We start from the raw sequence: 18,911 nt of genomic DNA, 5'->3' as shown, positions 1-18,911 counted from the left end.
TCCAACCTGGCAGTGATGTGTGACTGACGTTGGGGGGGAAGCATCTCACCTCACTCGACACGAGTCGCAAACTCCAGGTAATGAGAACAGGAGTTCCTGGAGTCGAATTTCATTTAAATTTTACTTATGCTTAGTTACTTCCTGTCAAATACCTTTTTAATTTGCCAAAGTTCACACTGTGCAAAACAGTGGGCATTTTACGATCGGGGGGTCTGGCAGATGGACAGAATTTGTTTGTATTTAAACGTGTTGGTCAGGAGCTATTGTAAGTTCACCGCAAAAAGATCGTAGAGGCGACGAGGTGAACTGACAGGGATCCGTAAAAGAAAAGTCACTTCCTCGCAAAGTGTCTCCAGGACAAATCCCACCAGGGCCATGGAAATCCAAACCAGCCCCTTGATTGGCCGAGGAAGCTGAGATACGTTAGAAACCCATTTAACACGAAGCCTGTACTTATACGTGTAATTTAGGGAAAACAATAGTTTATCAAAGGATTGTCAGAGGCCCACGGCCGGAGGATGTCGACTATTTGCGTTAAGAGAGGTATCAATTAACTCTGAGATTTGCAGTGCAGTCGGCAATGGCTGGTGTTTATCATCTACTATTTATTTTTAACCAGTATCTATGATGAGTAGTTAATGTTCACTTAGCACACTTTACAAAGTGTTTCCGCTTTTAATCTGCGGCTCCGGACACTTCTGCCAGGTACATACGGTGGACAGTCCTCTCTATTCTGTATTTGAAAGTGAAAGACATTAACCGGAAAATTGCCAAGTGGCTGGGAAACGTGCACACCTGTCTGAAGTTACAGGGAGCACTGCGGACTGAGCCCGCTTGCCCGTGGTCCCCGCTCACAGCGCCTCGGGACGTCGGCAAGGCGGATGCGGGCCCCCGAGCACATCGGCAGCACCCGAGCGTGGAAGGCTCTGGCCTCGGGAAGAAGCTGGGGTCTGAGCCGATCTCTGCAGTGAGGCCTGCCCCGTTTCTGCCCTCCCGAACAGATTTCGGTTGTAGCACAGCGCTTAGAGCCTTCCTCGGTTGTTAAAACAAACCCGGAGTGTCAGCGTCAGGCCTTACGCTACCCCCGAACGCTGAAAGTTGGGCTCCGAGTGTGGGTGCTGGATCTCTTGGTTTCTGTTCGTTCGTTCATCGCCTTTTTCCTATTTAAAAACATTTTAAATTTAGAAGTGTTTCAAACCTGCAAAAAAATGCAAAAATCGCGTATCAGTCCCCCTTGTGCTCGCCAACTGAATCTGACACAGGTTAACGTGTTGGCGGTTTTTCCTTCCTTCTCACTCACTGACGCTGACACCAGCCCATCACCATGGAGATCCCTTAGCACAGCTCAGTGCCTTCTGCAGGGGCCCACGCACACCCACGCCCCGCGATGCGACACCGAGCCCGGTCCTGCGCTGCTCCCTGCCGACCGCGCCCAGACTGCTCTATCCCCTCCCGTAATGAGGGGCATCTAATGGGCCAGAACCATCTCAGCATCTTTCCGTCTTCTCGCCCTGGTGGGCAAGAACTTCTTCTCTTTACAGACATCACCACGTCCTCCCAGGTGGGATCTGAGCTCTTGTGGTGGCTGCAGGGGGGCTCCACAAACAGATCATCTCACCGCTCTGGAGGTTGGAGTCCAGAACGGGTCTCACTGGGCTCCGTGCAGGGCTGTCCCCCTCTTCAGGGGTCCAGGGCAGGACCGCCGCCCTGCCTTTCCAGCTTCCTGGGCTGCCGGCGGTCCCTGGTCCTGCCCTCGGTCCACACAGCCAGCCCCATAGGGCTGAGTCCTTCTCTCTGCTGTCTCTCTAGTGGTCTCTCTTCTGCCCCTTCTTGCATGCCTGTGGATCCCTGTGATGACATTGGCCCAGGCCGTAATCCAGGATAATCTCGCCATCTCAGGCCAGCTGAGGAGCAACCTTAGCTTCCTCTGCAAACAGTAATTCCCTCTCTGCCAAGTAAAATCCACTCTGCATTCCTGGTACAAGGCTCCTGAGACCCTTTGAATTCCCTAAACTCTGAGAGTGACCAAGGTGTCCTTTGTTGTGTTAACGAGGTGACCTTTGGAAAGCCCTAAGGGTGGGGGCAGCCGGCCAGGGAAACAATCAGAGGATTACAGGTTGAAATTTTCCCTCCCACCCCCTGACCTCCACCAGGGGAGGGGGGGGCCGGAGGTTGGGTTCAACCACCAGTGGCCGAGGGTTTCGTCAATCACGCAGGTGTAAAGGAGCCGCCACCGCCACCCCCGTGGACGGTTTGCAGGGCTTCTGGGTCGGTGGACACGCGGGGATTTGGGGGGAGTGACGCACGTGGAGAGGGCGTGGAAGGTCGCCACCCCGTCCCCACACCTGCCCTGCGCCTGCCTCTCCCATCTGGCCGTTCCTGAGTCCCGTTCTTTCATAATAAACCGCAGCTCCTCCGAGTTCCGTGAGCCGCTCGAGCAAATTAATTGAACCCAAGAAGGTCTTGGGCACTTCTGATCTACAGCTGGTGGGGTCAGGAGCACAGGTGAGAGTCTGGACCGGAGACTGGCATCCGAAGTGGGGGACGGTCTTCCGGGACCGAGCCCCTGACCTGTGGGGTCTGATGCTCCTTCAGGGTAGTGATGTCAGATTTTCGTTTGTCAACCTTTGAAAGTTATTTCATTAGCAAAATGACTTGATTCCGGAATAGCAGTTCAGGACGAGTAAACTATGGTAAACCCCAGGCCCAGTCCAAAGAGACAAGGGGAAGGTCAGCTTTTTTAGGTTTTAGAGGAAATTGGGGACGGTTGTTTTAAACACAAATGCACTGGAGAACAAGCCTGTGTTTGTGGCTCTCATCGGCTGCCGGTGGTGCTAAGTGCGTGGTTGCTCAGGGAGAGACCTTTTTCTCTTAAAGCAGGGGAGAAATTCCGTCTCTCTCTCTCTCTCTCTCTCGAAAATAAATGAAGATTAAAAAGTAAAAAAAACATATCTTATTCACAGAATTCTTCAGTGTGATATCATAAAGATATTCTTTATATCTACTAAAAGTTCAATTTTGCCTTTCCAACCTAAGTCTTGAATCCACTGGTACCTATATGTGTGCATATAAGAAGGAGCTCTGCCTTTATTTTCGCGTGCCTTCCTTCCGTGGTGGTCCTCACCGCCCCCCCCCTCCCCGGGAGAAGCCAGCTTCTCACGCTCCTGTCCATAGCTCTGCCTCCCTGAACACCCGCACGTACCAGACTGTCTTTCTGGAGGAAGAAGTTCACTGTTCGTTCTTGCATCCAACCAGGACTCTAAATAAATTCCACAGCTTTTAGTGAGCCCTAGTATCTTCTATGGGTCAACTATCCCAACCTTTATTCTGCAAAGTTGTCTTGTCACTTGGGCTCCTGATACCTGGATGTGGGTCACAGGGTCACCTTGATGAGTTCTGTGAAAAACTTCTTATGGATTTTAATGCTATTGCCTTTTTTTTTTTTTTTTTTTTTTTAATTTTTATTTTTTTGGGACAGAGAGAGACAGAGCATGAACGGGGGAGGGGCAGAGAGAGAGGGAGACACAGAATTGGAAACAGGCTCCAGGCTCCGAGCCGTCAGCCCAGAGCCCGACGCGGGGCTCGAACTCACAGACCGCGAGATCGTGACCTGGCTGAAGTCGGACGCTTAACCGACTGCGCCACCCAGGCGCCCCAATGCTATTGCCTTTAAATGTATAGGTTACTTTGGGGGGAGCTGCCATCTTTGTGATAATCTTCCCATCAGTTAACATTTTTTTGATTTTTTAGCGTTTATTTATTTTTGAGACAGAGACAGTGTGAGCAGGGGAGGGGCAGAGAGAGAGGGAGACACAGAATCCGAAGCAGGCTCCAGGTTCTGAGCTGTGAGCCCAGAGCCCGACGGGGGGCTCGAACCCACAAACCGTGAGATCGTGACCTGAGCTGAAGTCGGTCGCTCAACCGGCTGAGCCACCCAGGCGCGCCCCCCCCCCTCAGTTAATATTACATCTATTTTATGTATCTCAGTAGATTTTTCAATTTGCTCTTTAATATTTTGAGCAATTTTGGTTACATTTTTCCCTACATACTTCATTTGTGTTATAAGTGAAATTGGAATTTTAACTTCCATTTTCTAATTGTTTGATGCTGGTGTGTGTGTGCATTCGTGTGTGTGTGTGTGCATATGCATTTGTCTTATATCCAGCAACCTTGTTGAACTCCTATATTAGTTTTAAGAGTCTATCCGTGGCTTCTGGGCTTTCCAGTGGACACAACCAAAGCAGCCCAAGAGTTTGTTTGAGCCCCAAATATTCCTCCCCTTCCTACCCAGGTTCTGAAGCAACTGAAAACGAAGTCAAAATCCAAGCAGCCATAGGTCATAATATCAGCTCTATTTGAGAAAATGCTACTGTAAGAGATTATATCTGCGGACAAGTGGGCTTCCCAGTTTTAACCCCCAAGTCAGCACATTTGCCCACCTGATGACCAGCAGAACACAGAGAACTCGGGAAGGGCCCAGGGACCCACACAAAGGGGGAAGGACGAGAGCCCGGCCGTGCTGAGGTTGGGGGTCCCGACAAACCAGCGACTCAGAGCCCGTGTACAATTCCACCGTCTTCCTCCAACCTGTCATGATGTTTACGTGCTATTTAACGTCATCCTAAGTCTAGGAAATTTTGGGTTGCAAGTTCCTAGAACGAAGGTTACCATTTGTGTTGTACGACTCCAGTTTCAAGGTAAATATGAGAGTATGTGAGTTGTACAGGCAAATCCCTGAAGTTACACAACGTGTGTCTCGCTCTTACGTGCTTACGTATTGCGTTCCTACCACAACAGTGAAGTTCTCCAGGACCGACCTCAAGGCTCTGGTTCCACGCCCCTCCCAGCACCCCAACAAGGACAGAAGGAAGGGGAGCTGTGGACCCCTGTCTTTCCCCCTCCGTGTCCTGGTTCTCAGGTTTATTGGAACGGCCAATGCAGGGGACTCACAAGAACTCGCCAGCTCGCGGAAAGGAAGGGTGCCTCTCGGGGAAGCCTCCCCATGTACTGGGCTAGAGTCGGAGCACATCACCCTGAACCCCACCATTGCAGGCGCCCAGACCCTGTGCTCCGGGGGCCTCGTGATGGCTGCATGTGAAGGGGGAGGCCAGCAGCAGAACAGACACACGATGAGCCTCCTCTGTTCACACTCCATCCAGCGGACTGAGCCCAAGGCCATGGACGAGACTGTTAAGCATCACAAGACAACAGCAGAGAGCACTGAGCCCGCTGGACAGGCCACGTGCCCCTGAGGGGGGTCCTGGCTCCAGTGTCACCAGTCACCTCATCACAGCTTCCCCCCAGGGGGGCCGGGCCTGGGGCCACAAAGGGATATGAAGAAAGGAGTGTTAGGTAACTGAGTTCATGCTACATGGAAGGAAAGGTTTTCGGGGGGAGGCGGAGAAGAAATCGGTATAAAAGAGAAAAGATGTCTCCCTAACAAATACTGAGTTCAAATTCTAATCTTGTATTCGGGGGTTGTCTTTCAGCAACCCTGTGCCCCCCGGGAGCCCCAGCACCAGGTAAACGGCAACCAGAACGCAAGAGGAAAGACGTCAGAGAACACTCCGTTCTGTTGTAAAGAACATGCTATTGCAAAATGGTGTGAAGCGTTAGTATTTTGGGAGATAGTTGCTTTTCTCTCATTTAATCTGTTAATACAGCCAATCACACACACACACAAAAAATTGTTCATTGTGAAACCAATCGCACATTCATGGAATGAACAATGTTGGTGGTGAAGTTTGGGCTCACACTTTAAATCACTTTGTTGTGGAAACTTTTAGCCATAAGATTTCTGGAACGCCCATCACACAGTTTCAACATGTATGAAGTCATGACCCTCCTTTCCCTCTACCCCCGACCCTCATTCCCACCCCCACCCCCACCCCAGATCAGAGGTTTTTGCAAAATTCAGACGGGAAATCATTAAAATTTGTTTAGTGCATTGCTACAATCAGTTTGCTAACCTTCTGTTGAGGGTTGTATCCTATGTTCATAAACGAGATTGGTCTATAAAATTCTCTTCTTGTATGAGGCATATGGGGATGGCTTACCAAAGCTCTACCGGCTGATTAAAGGTGCCATGAAGGTTTCCCTTTTGTTCGATCCTGATGACTACATATGAAAGTCAGGAATCACCTGTTCATTAAATGTTTGGTCAACCCTACCTGAATAATCGTCTGGCCGTGGATGGGTTTTGTGGATTTTGAACATTTATTCTTTTTCCTTAACGCTTGGAAGTCTCATCATATTTCCATGAGTCTTTGAGTCATCTTGCAAATCTGCACTGTGCTGGAACCTCTTCCATTTCCTCTAAGGTTTAAAGCTTTTGGTTACATCAATCTGCTCACGATTATCCCTGAAGCTTTGGCACATGGCTGCTGTGCAGGTGGCATTGTTTGTTCCTGCTCTCCCTGGTTTTTATCCCAGGTCAGCCTTGCCGAGGTGTTAACAGTGTGCCTCATTTTACCAAATACATTTTTTCTTTCTAATTTTTTTGTCTAGCCAATGTTGCCAGAGGTGTGTTAATATAATTTGGCTTTCACCTGTCGTACTCACACTGTGCTCTCGATGTTTCCTCCATACTCCAGCCCATCCGTATCTATGCTCCTGTCTGTTATTCCCTTCTTTTTGTTTTCTTTGGGGTGAGGGTGTGGTCTCGAGGGCTGTGCTCAGCTAAGCAGTCTCACAACCAAGTTAGCAAAGTCCTACGACCTGGATCTGCAGTGTTTGTGTGGGCACGAGCTGGTAAATGTTCTCAGTTTCCAGGAAACGATGCTTTCTTCTCTGGCCTGCGAGTTATTTAGAAGGTCTTTAAGGGGAGCCGGGGGACTCGGATAAGCATCCGACTTCGGCTCAGGTCGTGATCTCATAGGTCGTGAGTTCGAGCCCCGCGTCAGGCTCTGTGCTGAGGGCCCCGGGGCCTGGAACCTGCTTCGGATTCTGTGTCTCTCTCTCTCTCTGCCCCTCCCCCACACACACCTTCTCTCTCAAAAATAAATAAACATTAAGAAACCTTTTTTTAAAAAGAAGGTCTTTAACAGCTTCCGGTCTTTCAGTTATTCCTTCCGACTCACTGTGGGGTCGATGAATCTAGACCCTGTGCGGATGGTTCTTTTCGTTCCGTTGTTTGCACTTCCGGTTTGTCGGGATTCATCGTTACCTTCTTGGGTCAGTCTGGGGTGCTTGTTGTTGGCTTGTTGTTGGCTGGGGTGCTTGTTGGGTCAGTCTGGGGAGCTTGTTGTTGTGCTTCTCCTTACCATTTCTGCGTCTTTCTGTCACGTCCGTCCGGCCTGGCTCACCGCCACCAGCCCGTCGGGCTTTGTATTTTCCTCACAGATTCACATCATTCACTTTCAACCCATCTCTGGTGTGTCCCATTCCTCGTATTACAAGGTCTACTTGGATTCCCTGACAAGCACTGGGTTTATTTGAATTTTTCCAATATCGAAATTTGCTCGCTCTCATACTTTTTCTTTATTTTACCCCACTTTTAAAAATTTCCTCTCATTCTATGTACTAGTTGGAAAGGTATGGAATATTTTCATTTTTTCTTAGAGAGTGGGGGAGGGACACACAGGGAGAGAGAGAGAGAGAGAGAGAGAGAGAGAGAGAGAATCCCAAGCAGGCTCCACGCTGTCAGCACGGAGCCCCACGTGGGGCTCAAACCTACGAACTGTGAAATCATGACCTGAGATGACATCAGGAGTCAGATGCTTAATTGAGCCACCTGGGCGCCCCGGAAAGGTACATATTTTTAAACGTAATTTCTTTTTTTTTTTTTTTGATTTTTAAATATAATCTCTATTTCAGTGGTCGTGCTTCATACTTTGACTCGCACAACAAAGTTTGGATTTACCAGCTGTGTTTCCTCCCCTGTGATGCAGATACCACAGAGAGCGTAGGCTCCGCGCCCTCCTTGTCCGATCGGCCGTGCGCTACTCGCTGGGTCTTAGCTGCGTTTTGCCGCAGCCTCCGCCGTGGCCTGTTACGACTGCCGCCGTGACGTCCCTCAGCATCGTGTGCAGAACCACGTTTACAGCTCCTGGGACCAAAGTCGGTGTGCTCTCCTTCCCTCTGGTTTTATTTTTCTTCTTCTTTAAGAACAACTTTTAGAAGCTCTTCCCTTGAGGGCTCAAGGTCTCATTCTGGGCCTGAAATTTTCCTGATGTGGCTGTCGCTCTAAAATGGCGCTTTGCTTGGGAACAGCCTTGGACGGACAGGGGCATCCCCGAGATGTTCAACGTCACCTCCCGGGTCCTGCTGTCCTGGTCACAGCTCCTTCGTCTTATGTTATGTGTGAGCGTGCCTTACAAGCAATAGCACCCGGTGATTGTGTAAAATAATAACACTGCTTGTAAAGGAAGACGCCTCAGACTTAATGAACTGCGGCGTTACTGACGAACGGGCTGTGGCTGGCCTGTTTTGCTGTCACAGGCCATCTCTCCTCTCCCTCCCTCTCCCCCTCTTGTCTTTGCAAGTATTTCTTTCCTTGTCTTCCCTTCCTTCTCTCCTTTCATTCTTCCCACGCATTCGTATTTTCTGAAGATCCCTGCCGTGCGTTTAAATTTACAAAATGTCCACCCCCAGAAATTCTGTGTCCGCAGCAGAAAGGCCCTTTCTCTCATTCTGCCTTTTGCAAGAATGTTACCATGTTCCGTGGGCGGAAATTTGGGGCTGGGTGATTCTCCGCTGTCGGGACGGTCAGCAGACTCCCTGCCCTCCACTCCCAGACGCCACGGCCCCCCACAGCTGTGACACTGTGTCTGCAGACTCCCCCCCAGAGAGCCACTGCACCGGACCACGCTCTGCACTCACTGAACCGGGGCGCCAGCGCCCCAACGGCATCCCCCTCCCACCATCCCGTCCGGGGCGCTAAGTGTGTGCTCAGTGCACGCTCTCCAGTGACGGGCACAGGCCATACGTACGTCCAGGAGCGCGTCTGTAGGAAGAATGTTCCCTGTTTCCCTTAGCTTGTGACTCACCTGCCTTAGCTTGTGACCGGAGGCTTCTCGTTTCCAAAAATGGGGGGTGAAAAACAGAAGTAAAAGCATTTTCAGATGTCTTCTTGCAACCTAATTCTTTCGAGAAAATTCTCCCACTTTTCCCAAAGACTTCTTCCGGGCTGTCTTCGTCATGCTGTCGGGTTTCCTACCGCTTCATCCACGTTTCCGGGACACGGGACCTCGGAGAGCAGAGTCCGCGGCAGAGGTGCAGAGGGCGGGCTCCCCCACAACCACGAAGGGGAGCAGGGCCACAGCGCCCAGGCTGGGGCCGCCCCTCACCGCACGCCGGCGTGAGCCACAGCTGGGTTTGGATGGATGGGCTTTTTGTCGGCGAGAGTCACTAGTGTGCAGACTGGCGTTTCAGATCTGCACACAGGAAAAGGGCATTTGCTCGTGTACCAGACGCATCAAAATCAAGGAGAGGATAAGCGGAAATTAGTTCCAGATGAACAGACGCGACTAAAATGCGGAAGGAAGTAAAGGTGGGTACGGAAGACAACTCGGAAGCAATTGCTATCTCTACCCGTGCGTCCATCTGTGTGTCTGCGTCCCTCTCCACTTTGACAGGAAAATCAAGAGAACTGACAGGTCACTTGAGAGCCTCCGTGAAGTCAGCCCAAGCCCTTCAGTTCAAAGGTCACCATCAGGGAGCTGCCCGACTCCCTAACCCTCTTGCGTTTCCAGGGAGCCTGTGTTTAAGGCAAACAGAAGGACGGGAGCCAAGGGCCATGGGGAGAGTCACGGGGGGTGGGGGATGATGGATGTGTTTACGGGACTCCTGATCCCCTCCTGCCCCTGCGGGTGGAGGTCACAGCTGCGAAGGTGATTTCATAAGGCCCCTCCCTGCGGTGACCTGCCCTCACCCCCTTCCCACCCACACCGAGTCATGTCCTGGCACATCTGTCCTGGGAGCCCTCATGGGCGAGGCGCGTGGGGACGCCACGCTGGACGGCCGGCTGCACTCCCCAGGCCTCAGGATGTAAGATACAAGTTTGTCTTCCTCTGTCAGTTGCTGACCTGGGGCCAAGGATAAGGCAGCACTGAGTGTCCGTCTTCAGGAATAAATGTCCCTGCAGCAGGGGCGGGCGTGTGGGATAAGAGGCAGGTGAAGGACTGGGCGCCCGGGCCTGAGGGGGCGGCCGGGCCACATGGCCCAGCGGTGACAGCGCTGGTGTCCCGGGTCATTCTCTGGGCTGTTTCTCCAACTGCCCGGAACGGCTCCAATGGCCAACAGCTGTGTGCGAGGCCACGCCAGGGACTGACCCACGGCAGTCACAAAAACAAGTTGTGTCAACCCAAAAATGTGTGATGTTTTAAGAAAAACATCTACTGGCAAGTGATTGTCCCCACAGTGTTAATGCTTCTTGTTCTCAAGCATTTTAATGTGCTTTTCTCTCCCCAACCTCCTTCAGCACCAGCTTCACCCACGGCCAGAGGCATCGCTTGTAACTTCCAAAGCAGTGTTTTATTTAAAAAAAAAAAAAAAATTTTTTTTTTTTGCTGTTTATTTTTGAGAGAGAGACAGAGCGTGAGTGGGTTAGGGGCACAGAGAGAAGGAGACACAGAATCCGAAGCAGGCTCCGGGCTCCGAGCCGTCAGCCCAGAGCCCGACACGGGGCTCGAACCCACGAAACCGTGAGATCATGACCTGGGCCGAACTTGGACGAACAGACTGAGCCCCACAGGCGCCACCAAAGCAGGACCTTAAACCTTGCGGTGGAACAAGGGTATCAGAGGCAGAACCTGAGAAGGAGGGGCCAGACCCAGCTGGCGTGCATGACCCCCACCTGCTGGGGACGGGCAGGGACTCGTAGGTCTGACCCAGGAGGGGCCCGAGACCAGCCAGGCCCGCAGGGTGGACATTGCCAAGTCCCTTAACTTTGCACACGCTCGTCTTCCTGGTTCAGAAAACGAAGATGCCGGCCGTTTGGACACAACTTACAAAAGACAGCGGGCCTGTCGCCCACGAAGTGAGGATCTGTTGCCACCCACCCTGGTTTTTATGTGCAAAGCCCCAGGTTTCCAGACCCGCGTGTATAGATGCTGTCCCCGGTGTTTGTCATTTGTGCACCGAAATAACAAAACACTCGCAGGACAGTTTATCCCCCCAAACAAATACGGTTTCCAACATTGAGTCAAGGACGAGGTTTTACAAACCCCTGTGCTAGTCTTCTGCATCAGTTGACAACGAGGGGTTTGTTGTTTGGTGGACGGCACCCTTGTGAGGGTTTCGCGCTGAGCAGGGTGCTGGTTGGTGCAGGAGCCCAGCCCCCGGGGCGCTGTCTTGCCTTTCTGATCCGCGCAGGGACGCTTTTGAACTGGCAGAGGTTTGCCTGAAAGGCCCAGTTGTGTTCCGTCTGGTTGTTTTCAGAGCCTGCTGGAAAGAGATCTGTGTAGATCCGGTGCCGAGAAAGCGGTAGGCGCGCCTGGTTTCACTTTCTAACCCATTCAGCTTGGTCTGGAGAAGCGGTTTCCTCTCTGGGTGAGGCACCGAGGACCTGAACGCCCGCTGCGTCCCGACACAGGTGCCCAGGCCTCTGCGGGGGATCCGTGTGAGGGAGACTGGAGGGGGTGAGAGGGGTGGCACCCTCCCGTGGCCCCAGGACGGAAGCGGGAGGCGGGATGCACCCTGGGGCCGCCCAGAGCGGGGCTCCGGACCCCCAGGGACCCCCGCCCCCCACCCCAGGCCTGCACTCTGTCACATGTCGGTCCAGCGTACAGAGCTCTCAGCCTTCCTTCTCCCCAGAGGAGAAACGGGGGCCGCTATGGACTGAGGGGGGCGGGATGAAGGGTCCCAGCCTGAGCCCAGGGGGGCACGAGATCCCACCCAGTTAAAACCTGCTGCCTGAGAGCCCGCAGCCTCTCTGCCGTGCGGAGGAACAGCCTGAACCCAAACCCGTCGTCCCTCGCCCCGAGTCACCGCCAGAATCTGCTGGGTTGGGCGGGCAGCCTGGCAGGGGACATTCGGGCACATTTCCAGGCCGTGTGCTCCGACTGGCCTCAGGGGGACATCAGGGGAGCAAGAGGTAGACTGTCTCCACGTCCGCCTCGGCGGGAGGGGCTCCTTGAACTGCGCCGAGAGAGCGGCTTGTCACTTATGTTTATTCTGTGTAGCACCTGCTGCTGGGGGGAGGGGGGGTCATTCGCCTCCACAAAATACAACATGTCACGCGTGATGGGTCCACCTTTCGGGATGTTATCTCGCCTGCAAACCCAGCAAACTGAATCCCACGCTTAGCATTTCTGCCTGTGGCTGAAGAGGTCTTGGGTCTCTGGGAGTTTCTTGTAGACAATGGTGCCCACCCCGCCAGGGTGGAGATTTCTGCTGTTCCTGAGAAAAGGTCCCTCCTGTTGGGTGTCGGGGCCCGGCAGTGGGCCCTGGGATGGACGTCCGTCCCTCTTCTGCTCCTCCAGTGTCTTCCCCTCCACACTCCGGGGACCCGCGGGAGGGGGCGGTCTTCAGGGTCAGCGCCGTGACGACAGAGGAGCCGGACGCGGCCGTGGCTAATCACAAGGGCCTCACCAGGACCTGGGCCTCGAGCAAGCGACCCGACCCCAGGTGCAGCCGGGACAAGAGGTGTCCTGCTCGGTCATCTCCGATTAGTGGGCCTTACAAAAGGAAAGCAAGTTGGCAAGGTGAAAATCAGCACACAGGTCAGCCAAAGTTATGAGATGTTAGGAATCCAAACTAGTAACCTGGAGACCAACGAAGTGTGCCTCAGATGCCCCGGGTAATGGACGAGTTAACAGGTTTGGCCTTTTCGTGACATGGGATCCTCAGACCATCCAGATGCTACAAAGTTAATTCGACCAGGACGGCAAACGAGACGCACACAAATACAAGAAATCACGGTAAAATTGAGACTCACCTATTTAATATCCTGCGTAAGTAGATCTGGGCTTCGTTTCTGTACACGGCTCCTACTCTTAGGTTAAAAGGCAAAGTAAATAGTAATTTTTAAAGCGTCTATCGCACATAACACAAATCTTTGGTAACTGCTCTGACGTTCAAAGGCAGAGAAACACGGAAGTGAACTGTTCAATTCCTCGAGGGGCTCAGTTCACCACTGGATTTATTTTACTGTAACTCATCCAGTGTGGATTATCCCTGACTACATAACCTTTCAAAATTAGGGTCTCGTGATATCATCACCAAAAGGCTTTGCAATGTCTCCGGGATTTCTGTCATTTGGATCCCGAAAAGCCTGCACTAGCCTTGACCCACGTCATTCCCTCCTGTCACGTGCCCACCGAGTGAGTTCACACACGTTCTTATCCCGAGCCCTGGAGGCTCTCATGGCAAAAAGGAAACACCCAGCAACTCTTTATAGTGACCTCTCAGGTCTAAGCACAGCCACAGAGAGCAGGAGGGGGACCTGGGGACTGCGGGGACCCCAAGACTGTTATAGGAGACCCCTAACTGTATTGAGGGGACCCAGGTCTGTAGTCTTGGAGGCTCAGGGACTAATATAATAGGGGACGATGGGACTGTGGGGACCCAGGGGCTGTACTATAGGGACCCCGGGACTGTATAGGCGACCCAGGGCTGTACTATAGGGACCCCGGGACTGTATAGGCGACCCAGGGCTGTACTATAGGGACCCCGGGACTGTATAGGCGACCCAGGGCTGTACTATAGGGACCCCGGGACTGTATAGGCGACCCAGGGCTGTACTATAGGGACCCCGGGACTGTATAGGCGACCCAGGGCTGTACTATAGGGACCCCGGGACTGTATAGGGGACCCAGGGCTGTACTATAGGGACCCCGGGACTGTATAGGGGACCCAGGGCTGTACTATAGGGACCCCGGGACTGTATAGAGGACCCAGGGCTGTACTATAGGGACCCCGGGACTGTATAGAGGACCCAGGGCTGTACTATAGGGACCCCAGGACTGTATAGGGGACCCAGGGCTGTACTATAGGTACCCCACAGACTGCAGGGCCCCCAGGACCAGAGCAGCCGTGAAAGCCCCTCATTCTTGGAGTGTCTGCAGTTACAGCTACACTGTAAGGAGAAGAAAGTCCGTCCATGAAGCCGGCCAGCAGACCCGACTTGGCAGTGAGTGCCTGTCCTCTGAAATCCAGTCTGTCCTCGGGTCCAAGCACACTGCCCCTCCCCCACCCGCGGAGGTGCCCCCGCGGTACAGAAGGTCCTGGCTGGTGCGGTGTAAACGCAGCCCAGGCAAGTCTGAGGCTCTCAGCTGCAAACAGCCGGCAGCGGGGGACAGTCCCCTGACGCAGAGCGCCCTGTGGGAGGGGCTTCAGCTAGGGTCCTGAGACCCCGAGTCTGGCACCTGTTTGTGGACCCCGCCCAGTTTAGACTCTCGCAGAGATTAAGATTTCTAAAGTTAAACAGTCGATTGAGCAGGATCGGGTTTGGCCCATCGTATACGTTAAAGATTAATTGTGACCCAGAAGGACAAACATTCTGCAGTGAAGCTGGGGGGCCGCACGGTGGGGGGTCCTCACACACTTCCTGGAGGTGCCCGCCCGCTGGTGCCCATCCCGTCCGCTCCAGGCCTGCGCTCAGGGGCTGGGGGTACTTTCCCAGGAGAGCCGGCGGTGGTGAGGTCTCTGACGGGAGAATGTCATCATCCTCTGCTCCACGTGGCCCTCGGCCATCAGAGCGGGAGGGCGCAGGGTGAGGGGGGCTGACCGGCTCTGGCCCGGACAGGACTCCTTCACCGCACCCCCCTCCCCCAACCGCTGAGAACACTCCAGAGCCATGCAGCTTTGTGCTGCAGGACGAGACCGCCACCCCCAGGCTGGCTGTGCAGGGGAGCCTCCCGCCGCCCGGGATCAGAGTTTGGAGCCAAGACCATCAATGGAGGGGAGAGAGAGAGGAGGGGCCCCCACGGTCCCATGTTTCTTCTCCGTTTGGATTCGCGGAGACAGTTGGATGAAAATAACACCCCAGAGAGCGAGTTCCATGCTGAAGGACTCCCAGAAAGGGGGAAGGCCGGCAGCGGGGGCCCCAGGGCCAGGCTCCCGGTGCGGCCACTGCCCTTCCCAGGGCTGTGACCCCACCGCACCCTGATGCCCCGCCCAACCAAGGCCGAGGCCTGGGGACACGGCTGGCGCACAGCAGCGGCGCGAATGGGGACCCCACGCCCCCCAGCCGCCCCCCATCTGGTGCATCCTCTAATTTTCCGGGTGGGAGAAAAAGCTACCTAAGCTGCAACACGCACGTGGATTGAACCACTGGGAAGGAGCAGTGGGGTTTCCTCGTTCCAGAAGCCGCGGTGGGGGGTCCCCAAGCCCCAGGCACGGGACCCTGGCACCCGCCCAGAGCGGCTCAGCAGGGCACGGCCCTTCGGACGTGGCTCCTGCCTCACCTTTTATGGCTGCAAAATCCATCCCGGCTAGGGGCAGTCCACACAAAAGAGCGTGGATGTCGGTGAAACGGTGTGGGTGGAAAATGAGAGCAAATAGAGAAAAAGCCGTGTGAATTACACCCGGCATTTATCGGTTGCAGGCAGGCCCGCGAAGAAAGAAGTCGTAATTGCAAAAATGTCTAAACTGTTATTATATAAATAAGGGATTTCCAGGAACTGTCTTCTTCCTCTTCAGAGCTGCACAGACTTGCTAATTTGACAGAAAAGCCTCGTTGGGAGGCTTAATGCACGCTTGTTAATGGGTCTCAGCTCAAACGGAAATTCAACATACAGTTTCTCGTCACCATACCCCACCTGGCATGTAATAAATAGTGAATCTCACCTAACGCATTAAGACAAATGAAGGTAAATTAAGCTTTGTGCGTGGGAGGGTCTCATATGTTTCTTTTTAAAAAGTGTGCCTGATAAAATGAGAAATCTTGGTGCTAGAAAGGCCTGGAAGGCACCGGCCTCACACGTCCCCACACTGATCGGGGGCCAGCCCCAGCTGCAGGTGCGGTGGTCTCTGTAGTTGGGTCTCTCGTCAGCCCGGCCGGTGGAACAGAGATGCTCCCGGGCGTCCCTGTGGCTCACAGACAGGGGCCACCTTGAAATCCTCCCAATGGCAAAGTAGCAGCTGTGGAAGGCGGCCGGCCACCCTTGTGGGGATCGGGTTGTGCGGCTTCTGGAGGAGAGAAGAGGGGGCTGGGGGCCCGGACCCCTGTCCCCCCATCTCGGGCAGAGTCACACAAAGCCCAGTGGGCCTCCTCCATTCTGACTCCGTAACAAAGTTTTAACAGAATAATCTGCACCCAGAGAGGGTGACGGTGGCCAAACATGAGGGGTTGAAGGGTAGCAGGGGAGAGGAACGGGGTCACGTATCCTCACGCAGACCCCTGGTGTCCTCCCGTGTCCCCAGCCCCCACACCCGGACTCCCCAGCTTCCGTGAGCTTGTCCCCAGGCAGCGTGTCTGCACCGAGAGATGGCTGCTGGGGGCCTGGCCCCTCCCCCCAGCCCGAGCCCGCACCCCTCCCGGCCCTGCCCCCGCTGTGCTCCAAGTGTCCCCTTGTTGCACACCTGTGCCCGCAAAGTATTTCAGTCCTCAAAGTCAGACGAAGCACCCTCTCCTTTGTTTCAGTTTGCATCTCCCTAATGATTAATCAAGTTGGGTGCCCTTTCCTGTAGTTAGTGGCTGTTTGGATACTTCACGATGGTTCAGCCCAGAGGATTTCCCAAGGGCGGGCTGTGGCCAGCGTTTTCTCAGGTCAATACCGGCATGTGACATCCCTCAAGGAGCTAACGCCTGCGACAAAGGCCCGCCCACAACACAGGGACCCTCCACCCCTCCCGCGTCCCCTGCCCTCCTCCCCTGCATCTGCCGTGACCCCACCTCCCGCCCTCCTCCCTCATCTCCCAAAGTCAACAGGGTCTGGAGTGTCAGGAGGTGAGGACTGTTTCAGGGTCTCAGTTAATGGGGACTCTCTGCCTCCAGAAAAAAAGGACAAGCTACAACACAGAGGTGCAGGGAGGCCGTGCGTGCTGAACGGAGGACACATCCGGGGGAGAACGTGGGCCTCACATTCACCCTCCTCCTCTGTGCAGTCACTCGGGAAGGACAGGGCACAGCTCCCAGCCCTCCCCTGCTCCCATAGGCCCGCACCCGCCCCGAGAGCCCAGGCCGTCCTGCCCAGCGTCCTTCCAGATGCTTCCTTCCACAGCGTTTGGATAAATGTAGCAATCCTTCTGCTAACAGATGCACCAGAGCCTAAGTAAGTTGGGAGGGCACAGGAACAGGGGAATTCAGACAACCCCCCCACCCCCCGGCCAGCTGCTGTATCACGTGGATATTTTCTCATTCACTTGAGGTGGGAAGTTCTAGAACGTTCCCACAGACAAGTTTCTACAGGCGCAAATGAGAGGATTCCAGGACCGGGGAGATTCAGAACACGACAAACTGAGAGCCAGTGGGGATGAATGGAGGCAGTGCACAGAAGAGGACAGCTGTCCGACCCCCGTGGGTGCGAGGCTGCCGTGCACTGCCTGGACAGCCGTCCCCTCCGGTTTCCTGCTCACATGCGCCCCCAGCTGTCCCCCAGGTCATCCTCAAAGAGGGGCACACGGCCGCGGGGGGACCCACAACATGACCAGAGAGCACCGGAGTCCTCACGTCGGGGGTGCTGGGCTTTGGGAGAACCGGCCGCTAACCCATGGATCTGGACGGTTATGTTAAATCCAAAGAAGCACTGGAGAAGATGAGTTTTTTTGTATGAAAGTGCCTTGTTTTCTCACGTCAGCAGTTTGGGGAGCCCTACATCCCTTCTTCCCGAAGTGAGTTAGCGTCTCTGTAATAACACCTAATGGCCCATATTGGGTAGAGAGTCAAGGACAGTACCCTTCATCAGCTCCGTGGAACATTCCACGAGTTTACAGCTGTCACCCGAAGGGATTTCAGGGTCTCACACGCACACATCTGGACGCTAACAATGAGCAGAGGGCAAGGTTGCCTTTAGCGCATCCAGAGAGCAGTGCTGGACGGGGTGGAAGAAATAAAAAGTGTTGCTAAAGTGGAGAGCACCTGACAGAAAATATGTCTGTAAAGTTCAGTTTGTGAGTTGCAAAAAAAAAAAAAAAAAATGTCATAAAGTTCAGTTTGTGAGTTGCAAAAAAAAAAAAATGTCGTAAAGTTCAGTTTGTGAGTTGCAAAAAAAAAAAATGTCCTAAAGTTCAGTTTGTGAGTTGCAAAAAAAAAAAAAATGTATGTTTCGAAAATGTGCTGCTGTTCTCCAAGCGTGACTCCGCGGATCCAACCTCCTCGGCCAAAGGGCGTGAGCGCCTCCGGATCCCCCCTGCAGTCTGTGCACGCAGAAGCTCTGTTTCTAAATGTAGCTGCGGGAACAGCAGCTTTTCTGAAGCTAAGCCAACACTCGTTTGCTCCGTTACAAGAGATGCGAGTAAATGAGAGTTTGTATATCAGGCTTTCTTTTCAGTGGTGGCAGGCTTATTTGGTTTTCATAATGCCTCAGGAACAGGGGACTGCCCTGTGGGTACCACACTCCCCAACACCTAAGCCTGTGGGTCACAGGCATCAGCGAGCATCACCCGGGGGTGTGGGGGTGGATCACGTCCTGGAGCCCGGGGTTCCCCACGGTCACTGCCTGAGGGTCCCCCCTGCAGCCGCACCTGACGCCCCGGCTGTGCATCTGGAAATGAGCCTCTGGGGGCCACGTGAGGTCGGTCAGGCCCCAAAGCCTGAGACCGTGAGGACCGAAGACCGGACGGGACACAGGCCCGGACGGCATTGGCACAACTCAGCACGGACGAGATGGACTTCTGTCGCTTGGAAAGCGGCGGGGAGCTCGGCGTCTGGGTTTTTCTCCATGTCTGCCTCCCAGCCCTGCGTGTACGTGACATACTTTTCAGTGCAAGGAAATCAAGGGCCCACATCGTGACGTGATAACTCACCCAAGACGTTTCTTTTTTTTTTAATTTTTTTTTTAACCTTTATTTATTTTTGAGACAGAGAG

Source organism: Neofelis nebulosa, chromosome 6 (genome assembly GCF_028018385.1).
Source record: "Neofelis nebulosa isolate mNeoNeb1 chromosome 6, mNeoNeb1.pri, whole genome shotgun sequence".
In the NCBI taxonomy this organism is placed as follows: Eukaryota; Metazoa; Chordata; class Mammalia; order Carnivora; family Felidae; genus Neofelis; species Neofelis nebulosa.
This window is presented reverse-complemented; position numbering follows the sequence as displayed.